Source organism: Danio rerio, chromosome 14 (genome assembly GCF_049306965.1).
Source record: "Danio rerio strain Tuebingen ecotype United States chromosome 14, GRCz12tu, whole genome shotgun sequence".
NCBI classification, from domain to species: domain Eukaryota; kingdom Metazoa; phylum Chordata; class Actinopteri; order Cypriniformes; family Danionidae; genus Danio; species Danio rerio.
Genome location: NC_133189.1, coordinates 51494986 through 51513932, shown reverse-complemented (window position 1 = coordinate 51513932; position 18947 = coordinate 51494986). Strand labels below are relative to the sequence as shown.

General features: G+C 35.2%; 2 long non-coding RNA genes across 4 annotated transcripts; one reads left to right on the top strand and one right to left on the bottom strand.

The window, feature by feature from the left end:
• The first annotated feature begins 253 nt into the window (after window positions 1-253).
• On the top strand, window positions 254-18272 carry LOC141377600 (uncharacterized). 2 transcript variants are annotated; one of them, XR_012389989.1, is made up of 5 exons: window positions 254-433; window positions 523-565; window positions 652-784; window positions 14397-14568; window positions 15441-18272. It is a non-coding gene; the product is annotated as an uncharacterized lncRNA (long non-coding RNA). The 2 variants fall into 2 exon arrangements; XR_012389990.1 differs by lacking the exon at window positions 254-433 and having other exon boundaries at window positions 451-565.
• Window positions 3335-7062, bottom strand: LOC137487623 (uncharacterized). Of its 2 annotated transcripts, none has more exons than XR_011006274.2 (5): window positions 6991-7062; window positions 5649-5754; window positions 5454-5524; window positions 3892-4076; window positions 3335-3722 (listed from the first exon to the last, which is right to left on the bottom strand). It is a non-coding gene; the product is annotated as an uncharacterized lncRNA (long non-coding RNA). The 2 variants fall into 2 exon arrangements; XR_012389984.1 differs by having other exon boundaries at window positions 3585-3722; window positions 5458-5524.
• Window positions 18273-18947: the final 675 nt, after the last annotated feature.

The window sequence follows — 18947 nt, the reverse complement described above, 5'->3', positions numbered from 1 at the left end:
GTTAAAATTGTATGGTTTGCGTAATACGTGTACTTGAACTTTTCTGTTGTATTTATTTACATATATGTATTTATGTACAATGTCCTTAACACAGGGTCAATTTGTGATTTCTGAGATGTAGTGAGGAGGTAATATAGCCTAAGTGAAGTGGTGGAGAATATAATTCACAATGTGACTGTTTTTTTTTTTATTATTACATAAAATTCTATATTTTTCTGATTTGCATACTAGGTTTTCATAAGATGCAAACCATAGACAACATAAAATGTTCTGTTATCCCCCAATTTTGCAAGTTATTATCTGACTGGTTTTGTATAGTAGTAATGCTAGCTTAGCTAATCCAAAGTTGCTTTGGACAAAGTGTCTGCTAATAACTAAATTTAAAAACGAACAGGATGTATTTGCAAACACAACTCGAGTGATTAAAGCAATTGTAGGTTATTTGAAGCTGTTGCTTTAAGAGAAATTAGTTCTACCATATACATCAAACTAAATCCACGTTTATATTGTTTGTTTGGTCAGATAGCTGCTGATTGGTATTCAATGAGGATGTGCTGAGGACAAGGTTTGTCTTGTTTTGTTTTATTTGGTTGACGGTTTGCCTCAGCAATTCTGTGTTTTGTTGGCTTAAATCTCCTTCTCTCCCCGCAGTTGTTGTTGTTCTGTCTGATTGCCATGTGGAAGCCATTTTGTCTGGCAAGCGTGGAGACTGTAGAAATGAAGAGCTTACAGATGGAAGTGGTTAGTTCAGCCGTGGTTAACTTGAGTGTGAGGACATTGGAAGGTGAGTGTGTTTGTGTGTGTGTGTGTATGTGTGAGAGAGAGGGAGTAAATTATGGACGACAAACGTTGTGTCATCCTAATGTTTAGAAAGCACGCGAATCCAACTCACAAATGCAAACAATTTATGTTGCACAGCTGACAAAAAATCACCGTAATAAGCTTCACCTCGTGTTCAACGTTTGGCGTGACCTGACCTCTAGATGGCGCTAATAAGCAACTCCTCTGACCTGAACCACAACAATCAACACGTTGATCTCTCTCTTTCTCTCTCTCTCTCTCTCTCTCTCTCTCTCTCTCTCTCTCTCTCTCTCTCTCTCTCTCTCTCTCTCTCTCTCTCTCTCTCTCTCTCTCTCTCTCTCTGTTTTTGTAGTAATTTTTGTAACAATTATCTGAATTATGTACAATACAGTGTGTAAAGTAATATTTTCAGTCGTTTAGATATATTATATGAGAGACTTAGCCTACATAGTTTACCAACCAAATGGTTCGAATTGGCTATATGCACAGCTAATATTTTTTCAGCCAATGATAAACTTCCGGTGAGAGTTTTATTTGACTATTTTCCATTTCATAAGGTTCCTTTAACATCATCAAAGACGTAACATAATTCAAATATAATCAGTTAAATAGACTTAAGCATCTATTTGGTTGTTAAAGCGTAAAAAGAGACATAAGACGATTTTAACGTAGGCACGTCATTAGCCGCAGACCTGTGCAGAAATTGCATTGAAAATACAGGGGACAAATTAATTTCCGTATTTTAAAGACATGGTGTAGAAATATATAATTTACTGCAGTGCTTCTTGTTGGGTCTGATAAGCACTATATTGTATCTCAGCCAGGCAGTGAAGATCGCTGTTTTTTTAAAGAAATCAGACCTTAATCATGGCGATTTTGCATGGGATGACAATTCTCCAGATACCCTGGGGCTGGCAGGCTGACTGAAATTAAAAGTCTGTGCATTGGATTTGCATTGTAAACCTTAAACGTGTTCAGTTAAGGCTCTCAAAATCACAATTCTGTATAAATACACAGATTTTGTACAAAAGTCTGTGAAGAAATAGCAAAGAAAGTGTGTCATCAATTAAAATTCCAAGATATTTGTACTGGGACACCAATTCAATCTCTGTAGTAATGGAACCTTGCTTTTGCTTAGTATGTTTTGAATTTGAAAATAACAAAAGTTTTGTTTTGTCAGCATTTAAAAGCTGTTTTAACTCAGATAAATTATGTTGAAGTACATTAAAAGCAATTACACCAGATTGGGTGCAGATGCGGCTGTGAATGTGACTATATCATCAGATATAATAAAGAAAATGTGCATTTCTTATATTTTGATTAATGTTATTTGTATATATAGTAAAATGAAGAGGCCTCAGTACTGAACCATGTGGAACTCCTTTAGTTTTGTTCAAAGTACTAGAAATAAGGCCATCTGCTTGCACACATTGGCCCAATACCATTTTTGTACCCCTACGCCTTCCCTTTTCTCTTAGCCCTTGAAACAGAGTGTGAAGGGGAAAGGCTTCAAAATTTCTCCCTAAGAAATCCCAGATAGCAAAAAACACTCGGGCCAGTTCCGGCTAGATTGTCGCCTGCCGGAGACTAACCCCTCGGCCCAACTTCGGCTGCCGGACTCGGGCCGGATGCCTGTGGACTCACTGCCCGGATCAAGCGGGCCAGATGCGGCGGCCGTAAGCGAGCCGACGCTGCGCATCCGCGCCGGAATCGGCGCGAGGGTAATGTGCGCTGCGGCCCGGAGCTGGCGCGACTCCGTATTTATACACCTTATAAAACCTTTAGGTATTACATTGGTACTTGATATATGGTATTACAACCATTTGAATTTATATAACAGCAAACACAGGCTATAATGTAAACACAAAGTGTAAGCACTGCGTTTAACCTTTGAATAAAGTGCAAACTGCATACATATTCTGTAACGAAAATAATCAGACAAATGACAAAATAAATAAATGTTAAACGTTTATTGATTGCATGAAAAAAATAGTACTAAAATTTTATAAATAATTTTGTAGTGCACAAGAATATCAATATAAAAACAACAATAAAACAACACAATAAAGACACACAGAAAGATTTAAACAAAAAATCTAAAAATTACACACAAACACAGATGTTTTTTAAAACAACCCTGTTTTCCCAATAGACTTGAATTAAAAATTTGTAAAAAACAGCTAAATTTTATATAAACCTAAATATAGATACCAATTTAAGATATAGCAAGAAACATCTTAAAAATACCAATGACAATCCGTAAAATATCCAAGTCAAACTTGTAAAAAGTACTGCAGAATTCTGAAGAAACATCTTGAAACATTTTTTAATAAAACATTAAAATAATAATAAACAAACAAACAAATATATATATATATATATATATATATATATATATATATATATATATATATATATAATTGCAGAAGTATAAAATCAAACTTTTTTTTAAATAAACTTGAACAAAAGCAATTGCACAAACAGCAAGACATGAGTGAGATGATTATACATTTCATATATATACACTTCTTGTGCAATTTTATATTTATAATTTTATTTGTATTACGTTTATTAAAAATGTATCAAGATGTTTCTTCAGAATTTGGCGCACACACATACATACATACATACATACCATACATATATACACACACACACACACATATATATATATATACATATACATATATATATACATAAATGCAAATGAAAGAAACAAATTGTTCAAGTATCAGGGAACATCCTAATACACTTAAAATGTTGTTTAAAAAATAAAACAAAATAGTGATGTAGACATTTGACACATTAGCTTTCTCTTCTTTCTTCCTCCATCCCTGTCAGGGGCAAGTTGTAGCTACCTTGTAATGCATTTTTCCACTTCTTTATCAGTGGCGTGGTATGGACATTTGTCCTCACTCCATCTGTGATTAAAAGATAAACAGATAATTAGTAGTGAACAAGTAAAAATGTAAAAAAAAATAAGAAAAAATTAGGAAAAAGTAGGCTACCTACAAAGCAAAAAAAAAAAACAATAAAAAAAATAAAAAATAAACTTAAAACACTTTGAAATTAGCAAGAGCTTGAACTTACCAGTTTCTTCATTTGTTCAGGCTGCTCCTTTAGTTGATTTTCAAGCTTTTCTAAATCAAATTGGCCAAAGGAAGGTCAAATGTGTTTACATCTGGAATTTCATCACGTCTGTTTTGGTTTTGTGAGAATCAGGCCCAGCTGCTGCTTTATGACGTTGCATGATTTTAAAACTTCAGTCAGTCGTGCTAAAAAAGAAAAATAACAGATTAGTATAAATCAACCTGTAGCTTATTCTCATACAACTTCTGTAAATACAACAGTGGGTTAGACACTGCTGATATTCTCTAGTTGATCTTTACTTTCTAGCTGCATTAAACCTTAACAAATTTAGTGATGTCTTCAATTCTTACAAAGACATCACGAGATGCAATAAGTTCTGTCTTGATCTCAAACTGCACTAGAACAAAGACTGTAAATGTTCATAGGTGTACTGCAGGAGTGTCCAAACTTTTTGGGCCGAGGGCCAGATGCAAAAAAACAAACGTTGTCGCGGGCCAAATTTTACATACATCACACAGACACGTGTATATATATATATATATATATATATATATATATATATATATATATATATATATATATATATATATATATATATATACATATATACATATATACAGTTGAAGTCAGAATTGTTAGCCCCCCCTAAATTATTAGCCACCGTTTATTTTTTCCCCAATTTCTGTTTAACAGAGAGTTAAACATTTTTTCCACACATTTCTAAACATATTAGTTTTAGTAACTCATTTCTAATAACTGATTTATTTTATCTTTGCCATGATGACAGTAAATAATATTTGACTAGATATTTTTAGGACACTTCTATACAGCTTAAAGTGACATTTAAAGGCTTAACTAGGTTAATCAAGTTAACTAGTCAAGTTAAGGTAATTAGGCAAATTATTTTATAACAATAGTTTGTTCTGAAGACTTAAGGGGCTAATAATTTTGACCTTAAAATGGTTCATAAAAAAAATTAAACCGCTTTTTATTCTAGCCGAAATAAAACATAAGTCTTTCTCCAAAAGAAAAAATATTATCAGACATACTGTAAAAATGTTCTTGCTCTGTTAAACATCATTTGGGAAATATTTAAAAAAGAAGAAATAAATCAATGAGGGGCTAATAATTCAGACTTCAACTGTGTGTAGATAGATAGATAGATAGATAGATAGATAGATAGATAGATAGATAGATAGATAGATAGATAGATAGATAGATAGATAGATAGATAGATAGATAGATAGATAGATAGATAGATAGATAGATAGATAGATAGATAGATAGATAGATAGATAGATAGATAGATAGATAGATAGATAGATCATAACAAGAACTGCTGCTTAATTGAATGCATGTAATAGCGACACCCGGTGGTTATTTATTGAATTACGTTCATTTTTGTATAGCGGGCCAGATTCTCGCGGGCCGTAGTTTGGACACGCCTGGTGTACTGGAATGTACAGTATCTGTGCATGTTGATGGTGGTCTTAAGATTTCTGCCATAGTCATTGATGGTGATGGTACTTGTGGTGCTGCATTGATTTCTGAAATCTTCATACCTGCCTTTTATCCAGCCTCTTTGTTCCAAGTAATTTTTCTTCATCATGGTATAGATGTGTCTATACTGTCCCTTAATCAGATACATTTACAAAACAAAACATCACTTTAGTATAGTGCCAGGGCAAAACTCACAGGTTGTAATAGATCAATGACATAATGTTGACAGTATGTGTTTAAAATAATTGCAAACAAACCTGTTCTGTCTTTAGATGTATGACAGGCAATCATCGTCCTCATCTGTCTACCAGTCAGAAATCACAGTTGCGTGTGGATGTTTGAGTCGAGCTTCCTCATATGCATCTATAATAAAACATCACATTGTTGTTAACCTCCCGTAAAGAAAAGTTCAAATCCTGAAATACTATCAAAGTTAATTAATGCATATAATACCTATAGTGTAAATAATCAGTACACAGAAGTTTGCACAAGATTTATTCGGAGATTCATGCAGAGTGACAGCCTTATGAATCTGAGACATAGATTTGTAAGATGGTCAAGCACATGCATTATTCTGTACCCATGAAGATTAACCTACCATTGTGAAAAATGTTTGATGATGATAGCCAATAACAATAAACCATTTCAGCTGTTTGTGAATCAATTAGTAATGTAATGTCTGAAAAGCTCAATCTATGTTGAAAATATATCAGCAGTTTACAGCTTATGGACTTTTAGCACACAACTATAACATGCCTATTCACGTTCAAAAGAGTGTGCCATTGACTGCTTTGGTCGTGATGTGCTGCAAAATGATCTCACTAACCTTTGTTAAACAAGAACAATAAGACTTAACCAACAAATATTGTTACCCATTCATTTAAATCAGAATTTATCACTGTCTATAACATAAAAAAAACATCAAAATCTGCTTTAAGACGTTCAGTTTTACATTAACTGACCATTACAGCTTGAACAAAAGATATAATTGATTCACCTAGGCTAACACATATGAATTAAAGTGCATAGTAATATATTTCTCTTGGATAATTTAAAGAGAATAGTAAACAGTCGAGTTTCGATCATTTTCGTGACTAACTGCATAAACAAGATAAACAATAATATTTTATTAATCCAAAACGATTAGTTTTTATTTACACATAATCACAGAATTAATACTGTTGGATAAGTATACGCCTGTACAATGATTTTTTTCAACATCCACGGTACTTTATAATGTTAAATCAGGAAAAAAACACGTTTTGCCAAGTTAGTTAATGGATTCGTCTACAGTAACTTTCTTTAACGCAAAGTTAGCATACACACAAATTCGTTTCATGTTTCTTTAAAATAATTAAAATAGTTTTCAGTTACTACACACGTTACAATCTAACATTGTGTAAAAGGAAAAGGAACTTTCAGACGTGTTTGTAACTGTTAGCGTTAGCATACATTAGCTCCAGTCGTATTTCTTAAAGCAAGTTACATTTCGTATCAAACTGTTTTAAATTACTAAACGCTGTTACAACCAAACACCGTGAAAATGTTTTAAGCTCTAAATTCGCTAATTATACAGAACACAAGCAGTAAAAAGCTTACCTTTCTGACCGGAATCCAAGTGAAATCTTTGAAAAACCAAACTTTTTCTTCTTGTGATCTTCGTGCCATGGTGGTTGACAACCAACTTTTTGAAGCATTACCGCCACCGTTTGGATTGGAGTTTGGATCAGGAGTTAAGTAACGCATGTGTTTATTATGAAACCAACTTCTGCTTTAAAAAAAACAGTCAGCACAGGAGCGTGCTATCTCAAAAATAAGCGAATTTTACATAGTTTTTCTCTAGATGACATGTATAATCTATTTATAAATAATATTGTTTTGTTTGCGTCTAAACATTGCGACCATCCACACTAAATATTCTTTTTTTTTTTTCTATCGTACCATGAATATTTTCTCAAATTATCATTAAACGTGGAGCTAACAGATTACTAGATAAAATAAGAACTTAATCGGTTGCCATCAGCCGAGTCCTTGCAAGAAGCGGCCAGGATATGGTTGACCGGAATCGGGCCAGTGCTTTACAGCAGCATCACAACCGCATGTGCGCGAGCGAGCTGCGGGCCGCACTCGGCCCGGATAACACTCGCCGATGCCGAGTCGGAGCCGGAGGCGCCGGGGGGCAGCCGAGCTCGGGCCGATTACTGCCTGCTATCTGGGATGGCACAGCATTACAGCACATGCACACATCATCAAATGTCATTGCGATCTCTTGCTTCATATGACATCAGACGATCATTATTGCTATAGTTATTCCAATTGTGTTAATTTTTGGTATTTATCTTTAGGAAATCACTGAAGACATATATCATGTTATCATAACGACCTAATGTGGCAATAAGATCGTAACTATACTGTGCATTTACAGAGTGGCCATATTCATCTATGTAGACACATGAAAACAACATTAACATAGCAGACACTGTAAAAAGCCCATTCACAGCCACTAAACATTTCTGACAGGGTATTCGAGTGTCAGAGTGACAGAATATTGTGCGACTGCTATACAGGAGTTATTATTGGAGATTATAGATCGTGAAATTTAGCTGTTTTTTTTTTTTTTTAAGCGTTTATTTTTTTTAAGCATGACGGTAAAACAAGACCATTGTGAATGTATTAAAACGTGTTTGTTTGTTGTAAAAATCTGTAAAAAAGACAAAGAAAAAAAAACTCATTTGTGGATCTTCTTTCGTCCGGGTGCAGCTATGCTGCCGTTGTGGCTGGTGTATTCTGGACAATTTTCTTACCCCTTGTTTTCGAGTGTGGTCCTGAAAAAATCTCAGTTTGAAGTGGTATCTACTATCTAGCCCTCCCCCTTAGCCCTATGCCTTAAAGGGCCATGAAACCCCCTCGTTTCAGCAGGGTGTTTTCACACCTCTACTTTGGAAAAAGTCAGAAAAGTGGGCGCGTCCAGCTTTGTTTAGGGGGGAGTGTTGAAGGAAGAAAAGAGGAATGGTGTGGGAGTGTCTATTTGGGCACGCTGACTTTCAGAGTCAAAATACACACACAGGGGACAAAGTGACTGTGTTTACATGGACATCTGTAGTCGAATTATTTGCCAAATTATAAAATGGTGGACTTTAACTGTAGTTTGGCTCTTTCATTCAGGGAATTCATTCATGTCCCTCGCGACAAACGTGATATTTGATTCGAGGAACTGCTCTAAGCGTGTATTTTTCATGCCATGTTTGATACCGCACGGCGAATGAGAGAAAAAAAAACCTCCGCATTTCCTGGAAACTTAGATGCACACGGCAGGTAGCGTCAGAAAGCCGCGTGTGTTATTCCGGTCACAAAATGTGGTGAAAAATCCTACACGAGGTTAAAGTTTGGTTGTGGTGCTAACATGTTTACACTCGGTATAATAGTTTGTTCGACACGAACAAACTGAATAAACAAAGAGCACTGGTCGCTCACTTACCAAATCTGTAGAGACAGGACAATCACCAGCAACTAGAGCCGCGTCTTTATTAAGAGGAGACTAAAGCGAATCTGGATCTCAGCGTTTGCAGATGAGAACAGCTCTCAGGTAAACAATGTTCCTCCTTAGAAACGTAAGTTATTGTTGTCGCGCGTCGCGTACACTGTTAATCCACACGTGAGTCTGAGCTCTCACAGAGAGAAAATGAAAACAAAACTTAACAGCAGCAAACTATAAAAGCAACACTTCACGCTTGTTTTGCCAACACAACGTGGCGTCTCTGTCGTCTAAACACTGTGACTAATGAATATTAATGAAGTTGCACAATAGAGCGTGCTGATTGGTTTGAACCAAGCCTTACTCATGCATTAATGCATCACACTGTAAGATGTAATAAGACACACTCTGGCACAGACGCCCAGTCTGCACGCTGGAATACAACGCTATTATGTCATGACCGTGACGCAGCTTCAAAAATTAGTTTCAAACCGGAAGTACGAATTTGCTTGAAATAACGCAAAAACAACCAATTTACACTTTTTAGTGAAATATAGTTGTTCTAATAGTGTTTTTAGCAGTGTGGGACACATATACGACTGTCAACAGCTCAAACACATGTGTTTTGGTGTTTCGTGACCCTTTAAAGCTAAAGAGAATTGGGACACCCCTACCCCTTCACATGATTGTTCCAAACGAGGGGTAGGGGTAAGGGGAAGGGCTAAAGGGACAAATTGGGATTGAGCTTTTTATTTAGATTTGTGAGATAATTTTTAAACCAATCAATAACACCGGTTTAAAATCAGGCTTATTTCATGAAATAATTGATTTCTTAATATTTCTGAAGTTAAAACATTGGTATTGTGTTGTGTAAGTCAAACAAAAAAGTTTTTCTTTTATGTTGTTTTATCTAAAAGAAAATGCTCTAAAAAACAACATTTTATTTTTAAATTAGAGGACATCTCATCAGTCGTTTGCAGAATAAAAACAAAAATCAGGTTTTACTCAAACATAGAACTATTATAAATGCAGAGATATTGAACTGTGTTTGTGTGTGTGTGTGCGCGTGTGTGAATGGTCCCCTTTTTTCTTTATTTTCCACTTTGTCTTCTTTTTTCTGCCACATTTTGAATGCCTCTGCAAAATGTAGCATCACTTTTAACTGTGCTGGGTTGTCTGTACATTTGGAGTAAAGTGAGATGTGTGCAGGAGGTCAGAAACCACCACAGGCAAAAAAAAAAACAAACAGATATCAGATATTTCAGCAAGAAGTCTGAGAAGCCCTTTCAGTTAATGTAAAATATTAATTTAGTTGGCAAAAGACATTACAAATTTAAAATAATCAGGACCTTCTTATAAAAGAGTTAATGTCTGCACCGTGCATGATTATGAACTGACTGAGCAGCTTTCCACAAATCAATAATTTCACAAGCCTCTTTTAGTTGTGTGTGATGTGGAACTCGTGGTTGTGAAATAATTTTCTACTGTACATTAACACTAGTAAAACATAAAAGCTTTTCAAAGAGTGTTACATCCTTTAATGCACAAACATCAATCAATGACTTATTCTTATTAAGAGTGAGCCGCTATAAATGGACTTAAGTCTTCAGATAATATTGAAGAGTCTCCCTCGGCAATGCATAAAAATTGCAGAATGGTTATCAATAGTTCAGTGTTCTTGCTATGTATCTTTTTAAAGAAAAACTTTTTTTTTAATCATCCCCTACAGTTAAACAGTTGAGTTTTACCCTTTTTGAATCCATTCAGCAGATCTCCGTGTCTGGCAGAAGTGTTTTAGCTTAGCTTAGCATAGATCTTCGAATCAGATTAGACCATTAGCATCTCGAAAAAGATGACCAAAGGGTTTTCATGATTTTCCTATTTAAAGTTGACTTTTACATTTACATTTACATTTAGTCTTTTAGCAGACGCTTTTATCCAAAGCGACTTACAAATGAGGACAAGGAAGCAATTTACACAACCAAGAGCAACAATGAATAAGTGCTATAGGCAAGTTTCAGGTCTGTAAAGTCTAAGAAGGAAAGTATTAGTACTTTTTTTTTTTTTTTTTTTGGGTACAGTTAGTGTGATATCCAGAGAGGCAATTGCAGATTAGGAAGTGTAGTAGAGAGTAAATAGTTGAGTTTTTAGTCGTTTCTTGAAAATAGCGAGTGACTCTGCTGTTCTGATGCAGTTAGGGAGTTCATTCCACCAACTGGGCAGATTGAGCGTGAGCATTCGCGAAAGTGATTTCTTCCCTCTTTGGGATGGAACCACGAGGCGACGTTCATTCACAAAACGCAAGTTTCTGGAGGGCACAGGCCCGGATTGGCTAATCGGGAGGACCGGGAGAATTCCCGGTGGGCCGGTCTGTTTTTTGGCCGCGAGGGCCGGTGTCCCTAGTTCCAGAATCTGTTGCTCTCAGCAGTCACACTTTCTAAAAATAATTTATTTATTTACTTGACCACAGCATTCTTATTCATTATTTTACCGCAGCTCTGCTATTTTCTCGTAGCCTCGTGAGCAGGATGCAGCCTGCAGGTTAATGATGATATAACTAGATAAGTCACCATTCAATGTACAGCTGTTGTGGTACAGTGGTTAGTACGGTAGATTATGACGTGGCCAACCTGGGTTCGGTCCTTGTCTGAGTAACAATTTTTTTTTTCATTTTTATTGTTAAGACATAATACTGTAAGGGTTGTTGAACATTTGAAGTTCTAAAAGGGCTGTTTTCTCAAAAAAAGACGTGATAGTGTAATTAGAAACTGAATTGTAAATGACCTTATTTTAATATAGTCAGTGGTGAACTGAGGTGGGCCGGTCTGAGGCTTGAAACTCCAGGGCTGAAAAAGAGTCCCACTCCGGCCCTGGGAGGGCACATAGATCTGCAGAAGTGAGAGCAGATAAGAAGGAGCAAAGCCAGAAGTCGCTTTGTAGGCAAACATCAGAGCTTTGAATTTGATGCGAGCAGCAACTGGCAGCCAGTGCAAACGGACTAGCAGCGAAGTGACATGCGCTCGTTTAGGTTCATTGAAGACCACTCGTGCTGCTGCATTCTGGAGCAGTTGAAGAGGCTTGATAGAGTTAGCTGGAAGCCCAGCTAGTAGAGAGTTGCAGTAACCCAGTTTGGAGAGAACAAGAGCTTGAACAAGGAGTTGAGCTGCGTGCTTTCTGTTGATACATCATAAATTAAGACCAGGGATGCTAAAAACGTTTTTGTATGAAGGGGCAAAACCCAAATATCATTGAGATATCCGTGGGCTGAAAATAAATATACTAAACTATATTACATTAAAGTTGCCTCGTATAATTTTCTAATCAATTCGATATTATTTATGAATAAATACAAAAAAACTTTAAATTATATTAACTAATGCAGTATAACTTTAATTATAACATATTCCAATAAAAACAATCACATTCATAACAGTGTAGTTCAGTGCTATACACACTAGTCACGCAGAATGTGCCCTTGCCTTGATTTGCTCACCAAAGTCTCTGCTATGTCCTCTCTCCGTCAGGTGACAGTATGTACATTTAAACTAAATATGATTAATTTAACCATTTATGTTGAAACATTTAATTTCATTTAGCTTTTTTTTTTTTTGTAGCTTTTCAATTAAACAAATCAATAAAAAGTCACATAAAATTTAAACTTACAATCTCTAAACTATCCCCATCATTCTCCCTCCTTTTCTCAGATGGAAGGGTGGGCCAAATCAAAGGTTTCCATGAGCCAACTTTGGCTTGCAGGCTCTACTTTGGGCATCTCTGATTAAGACCAACGAAAATAAAATGGCTGACATGGATAGTGACTATACTCTCATAATGGTGTAATCAAGTACTTTATAGAGTAAGGCACTTATTTATATGAGTGCTTTACTTCTGTTCCGTTAAATACATTTTTTGGCCATTCTGAGAGCATTTTACACTCATTTTGAGACAAAAGTTATAATTAAATGTGAATGAACATTTAAACTGTGATTTAACCTGAATGAATGTGTTCATTGTTCAATCTGAGAGGTTCTGTCTAATGAAAATTAAGCCGAGTGACGTACTTCTGTACTTCTTTACTTCTTTACACCATGTCACATTCAGTAACATTGCTTTAACTGTGGTTAAAAATAATAAAAAGGTTAAACTCTTTCCACTTAAAGAGATTAGTTCACCCAGATTTAAACAATTACTGACCCTCAAGCGGTTTCAAACCTTTATGAGTTTTCTTTTTCTGTCAAGCACAAAAGAAGATATTTTGAAAAATGTTAGATATCTGTAACCATTGACTTCTATAGTAAGAAAAACAAATACTATGGAAGTCAATGGTTGCAGGTTTTGAACATTTCTTCACCTTGGAATTATAAGGTTCTATCTGCGTTCTGAATGATTTTGAGATATTGAGCTTCAAAGCTTTTGCATTCCATAGCAAACAGTATGTGTGTAACATTTAAAAAGTCTTAAAATGTAAACAACTTATAAAAAAAATATCCCATATTGTAAATAAGTTGTCATTTAATAAGATTATGTCAATAACTCAATTTTGACAAAAATGTCAGATATAACCTAATAATTCTAAGGTGACCATTTTTCTAAACTTTTTTGTGTTCAGCAGAAGAAGAACAAAACTTAAATAGGTTTGTGGCAAGTGAACGGAGAGTAAACGATGACAAAACTTCCATTGTTGGGTGAACTACCCCTTTAATTAAAAAGTGTATTCTGCAAGTCAATTGCTAACTGCAATTTGAAAGTTAAAAAAAAACATACAGTAAACATTATATAATTTTATTAGAATTTATTAGAATTTTATTAGATTTTTAGATCTACTATCATTATTATTAATTGTGTTTTCAATTTATTTTTTTATAATAAAATTTTCTTTGCATTCATCCTTTAGGCTCAGTGATTGGCACTGTTACCTCACAGCAAGTATGTTGCTGGTTCGAGCCCTGGCACGGTCAGTTGGCATTTCTGTGTGGAGTTTGCATGTTTTCCCTGTGTTGGCGTGGGTTTCCTCCGGGTGCTCGATTTCCCCCCACAGTCCAAACACATGCGCTATAGGTGAATTGAATAAGCTAAATTGGCCGTAGTGTATGTGTGTAAATGAGTATGTATGGATGTTTCCCAGTACTGGGTTGCGACTGAAAGCGCATCCGCTGTGTGAAACATGCTGGACAAGTTGGCGGTTCATTCCGCTGTGGCCACCCCCTGATAAATAAAGGGACTAAGCTGAAGGAAAATTAATGAATGAATTATGTGCCTTGAGATGCTACTTTTAAAGACACATTATTATTATTATTATTATTATTATTATTATTATTATTATTATTATTATTATTATTATAAACACACAAAGGAATACTTTTAACTCCTTATGAGTTATCAAATGAAATGATTGGACTGTACAACACACTTCACAACCAAAAGATAAATTTAGTTTTCCTTGTATGTGTTTTTGACACAAACATACACCACGAAGAATGTATCTTACCCAATTCACATACCACATGTGTTTGGACTTTTCTCCACACAGAAACACCAACTGAAACGGCGGGGACTCAAACCAGCGACTTTCTTGACAGTGACAGTACTAGCCACTGAGCCACCGTGTCGCCCATGCTACTGGATTTCAGCATAAAATCTTTTTAATGTTCTGCATACATGACCTGAGGGTGAAGAAATATTAAGCAAATTCATTTTTTGGGGTGAGTGTTTCCTTTAGATAGAGCCATGCACCTACATATATTAGTCTTGAGTTCCCATTTAACTTTTATCCAACTGTCACATACTATTTTACATTTAGAAAATTATCAAAAGGAAACAAATTCATCAGCACAATTTATTTCTTCTCAAGCAGTTAAAAGGGATCAGCCCTGCATTATTCATGCTAATTTATGCAATCGAATATAAGCCTAATGATATTTTTGAATATGTAAGTGTCTCTGTCAGAGGTAATGAGATATGCCGATAATGATATGCAAATTTGGTGAATTATTAAAGAGGCATAGTCGAAGATTCACATTAGCGCTCATATTTATTTGAAATAAATATATTTTTTAATCATTCTATGTGCTCCTTTTATTATTTATTATTAAGTCATTAATTTTAATTGAATACAAAGTACAATCAACAGTCAATTATAGCTAAAATATCTGTTTTAAATGCATCATTCTTGCTTGTCTCGTCATGTTTAAAGCGCATGTCAGATATGTAAAGTGTGAATTGGCAGTCTTGTTAGTTATTTCAAAGAAGCTCTATTGTCAGATTATAGTTTAAGTGCAGTTATAGCATCCAAATGATCCGGTTTGGAATGAGATAATGGATGGTCTCCGAGCAATTTCAGGACTTATTTTATTCAGAAACTACAGTAGTTATATTTTATGGTTTGATTTATTCATCAGTCACACCAACACTCTCTCTGCATGTTAGTGCTCTGGTTCTCGCTCTCTTCTCATCTTCGGATCTCGGTGTAACTCTGTCAGTCTGTTTCTCTCCTCTATCTCTCCCTCTCTCTCTCTCTCTCTCTCTCTCTCGCTCTCGTCTTCCTGTGCCTCATTTGCAATGATTATGTTATCAGGGCAGCCAGGCAAAAGGGTGGAGCAACCATAATTTCAGCGCTGGATTAGGCTGAAATAACGAGGTCACCAAGTTACTGTTGCCTTGGCAACGGCACATCCAAGAACACAGGATGCCATTGCAAATCCAGGACCCGGAAAAATCTTTTTCTCTCTGTCTTTGTCCTTTTTTCTGTATCTCTCTTTTTTATTTTGGAAAATTGTCATAATGTTTTCTACAGTCAATCTTCTTTTTTTTTTTTGTAGAAATTACCAGTTTTATTGATTCAGCTAATTGATTCTTTATTATTTATTATTAATTGTCTGTCATAAAATGCATGCTGCGCTGCTTATTTAAAATCAGCTGAAACAACACAATTTTGGGGATTTTATTTGGGACAACTTAATTGTTTTATGTTCAATCTACTTGAATTTGTAAAGTTAACTTAATCGATTTGTGTTGGGACAGCATGAAGGAAATTTGTGTGCACTGTAAATAAATTAGGGTTCCACACAATATGATTTCACACAAAGTTGGCACTTCATTAGGTCGCTACTCTGAAAAAAAATTATTCAAAGTTGATTCCTTGGATTTACTCATTTTTTTACGTTTGTAAACAATTTATTTGGGCTGAATTTAAACAAACAAATTAAGTTGAACATTATTAAACTTAATTTGTTTGTCTGAATTCAACACAAATAAATTGTTTGCAACAGTTCTGCATGCAACACTTTTTTCAGTGTACTCTGCAGTTTTTTGCTGCTGATGTTTGGAATAATCCGCAGAAGATCTTAAAGCTTAACACTTTTTTTCCACTATCATCCTTTACAAATTCAATCCAGTTAATAGTGCACTGTAAAACCAAAAAGGTTAAGGTAACTCAAACCGTTTGAGGAAATCGATTGCAACAAACCTTTTAAGTTCAAAAACTATAATGAGTGTTGTGAACTTACTCCATTTGAGTTAACGAAGCAATTTAAGCAACATAAAACCCAATAAATGAAGAGAACTCAAACCAACTGAGCACTGTAAAACCCAATAATAGCTAATCTATACTGTTTACTGAGTACTGTGAACTTAATCTATTTAAGTTGAAGTTATGAGGTATTTAATTAACTCATTACCTTCAACACGGAGACCAAAACTCTCTTCAAATGAGTAGAATTATTCATTCATTCATTCTCTTGTCGGCTTAGTCCCTTTATTAATCTGGGGTCACCACAGCAGAATAAACTGTCAATTTATCACCTGGTTGCAAAAAAGAGAACGCTGGCAATAGTAAACAAGTCATGTCATGCAGTACGTTGCCAAATTCGAAAAGTCCAAAAATAGAAAACTTAACATTTACCGTTTAACACTCTTCTTTTAATGCCGAATGCAGATGTCTTTGGCTTAAAGGGAGCTGAAAGAAATGAGGACCTAATTAAAAATGCTGGACTCTGCAGCTCTCGTGGTATATCAGGTAAGTTCACGCTATGCTCAATCATACACATTACTCATTTTTGATTGCAGCAATGATTTTAGCATAAACAGTTAACCATGGCTAATTAAACTGCAGACACTGAATGCTCAGAATGAAATGTGAAAGTGTAAGTTATTAAGGTATAGTTGGTTTTACATACACATTCATTCAGTGACAACTTGTGACTCACTCCCTACATTGTTTACAACGGCACTTTAAATATACAGTCTAAAATAACCTGCAAGTGTGACTTGAAAACAACATTAACAGTTTATTTGACTATGAACAATTTTGTACTTTGATAGTCATTGGCTGCTAATAGGATTTCGCTATTTAGAGTTTGCAAATAATACTTTTATGAAATTATATTATTAAGGAGAAAGCCTGAATGTGCGACTATAAAACCAACTTTACCTCTATGTGTAAGTTTACATACCCTGCCTTAAGTTCAGGTGTAGTTCGCTGTCAGAATGCAGTAGTTTTGCTTGTTGATGATTACCCAAGCCTTGTATAATGTTAGCTCAGTCTTTTTTTCTTGTCTTTGGCTAGGCAGAACCTCGGTTTTTAGCACTACATAGTACATAGATGCTTGGTCATTTTGTCTTATCCAATATCCATTGGGAGGATGCTATTGCAAATGAACCTGTCAGATGAACGCCGCTCACTTCGTGAACTAACTAACATTAATTTTGCCGAATCACTGTGCTTATCACTGGGTGAAAAGCTGTTATAATACGCTGAAAGCATTATGTACATAATATATATATAATATGTAATCAGTATAACTTATCTCTAATGCAACAACAAACTCTGTACCGCATCGGATGTCATTCCCTTGCTGTAAATGCTAGCGCTTGCGTTTTTTTTTTTTTTCCAACCTCACTGCACGCGCATACTAAATGCTTACACACATGATAATTCATCTATTAAATCACAAAAAATATATTTAGTGTATGCCAAAGTGTAGAGTGTGTATGGGTGTTTCCCAGAACTGGGTTACATCTGGAAGGGCTGTGTAAAACATTTACATTTTAGAGTAGTAAATGGTTCATTACTCTGTATTAACCTCTGAAATATAGACTAAGCTGAAGGAAAATGAATGAATAATTGAACATAAAACAAGTTGTCTTGACCAAAAAACTCAAGAATTGTGTTGTTTCGGCTTATTTTAAATAAGTAGTTTAAACAATTGAATGTGCGAATGTGAAATGGAAATGTGGAAAACTTTTTCATCTCCATGAAGTGTAGCAAAGTTATATTGGTAAATTAGATGAGGTCAATAAAGTGGCTGTGTTAAATAATAGAGGAGTCGAGACCTCACCTGGGCATTTAAATACAAACTAATTGTTAATTTCCATGTATAAAACTCATTAAAGTCATACAGCACTTCTGAATAATAATGTTGTTGAAAGTAATCTTATCATGTGTGATTTTCTAATTTAATTAAGGCAAGTTGAATATCAATTAAAATGTAATTGAATAGACTAAGTGATTCTATTATGATTTTATTATGAATCTACTTTAAGATAAAAGGTTTCAGGTCAATCTAAGGTATTACCAAGTGAAAAAAAATAGGGATTGAGTACATTTACAGGGTTTTGAAATACTTCATCTTATTGTTAAGTACAGAGCTCAGCATAATTGAGTACAGCCCATTTTGAAAATGAATATTTTTATCCATTTCTCAGTTCTGCATTCGCTTTGTAAAACATATGCTGGATAAGTTGCTGGTTCGTTCCGCTGTGGCGACCCCTAATAAATAAATGGACTAAGCCATAGGAAAATGAATGAATCTGTAACGGGGGATGTTACACTGACAACGGAGGTGAGAATCCAAATGCAGGGTTTTATTGACAGGATGGTCAGGCAAGCAATGATCAGCACAGGAGCAAACAGATGCATGAGGGCAATCCAGAGTCCTAGTCGAAATAGCAGGCAAATGGTCAGTATACGGGTAGCATACAGGAATAATCAAGCAAAACAAAGCAACGGTTCAAAACACGGAAGGCAAGGAAAACGCATTGTAGTGTCACTAAACAGACAACAAGACTCAACAATGAGTGTTTT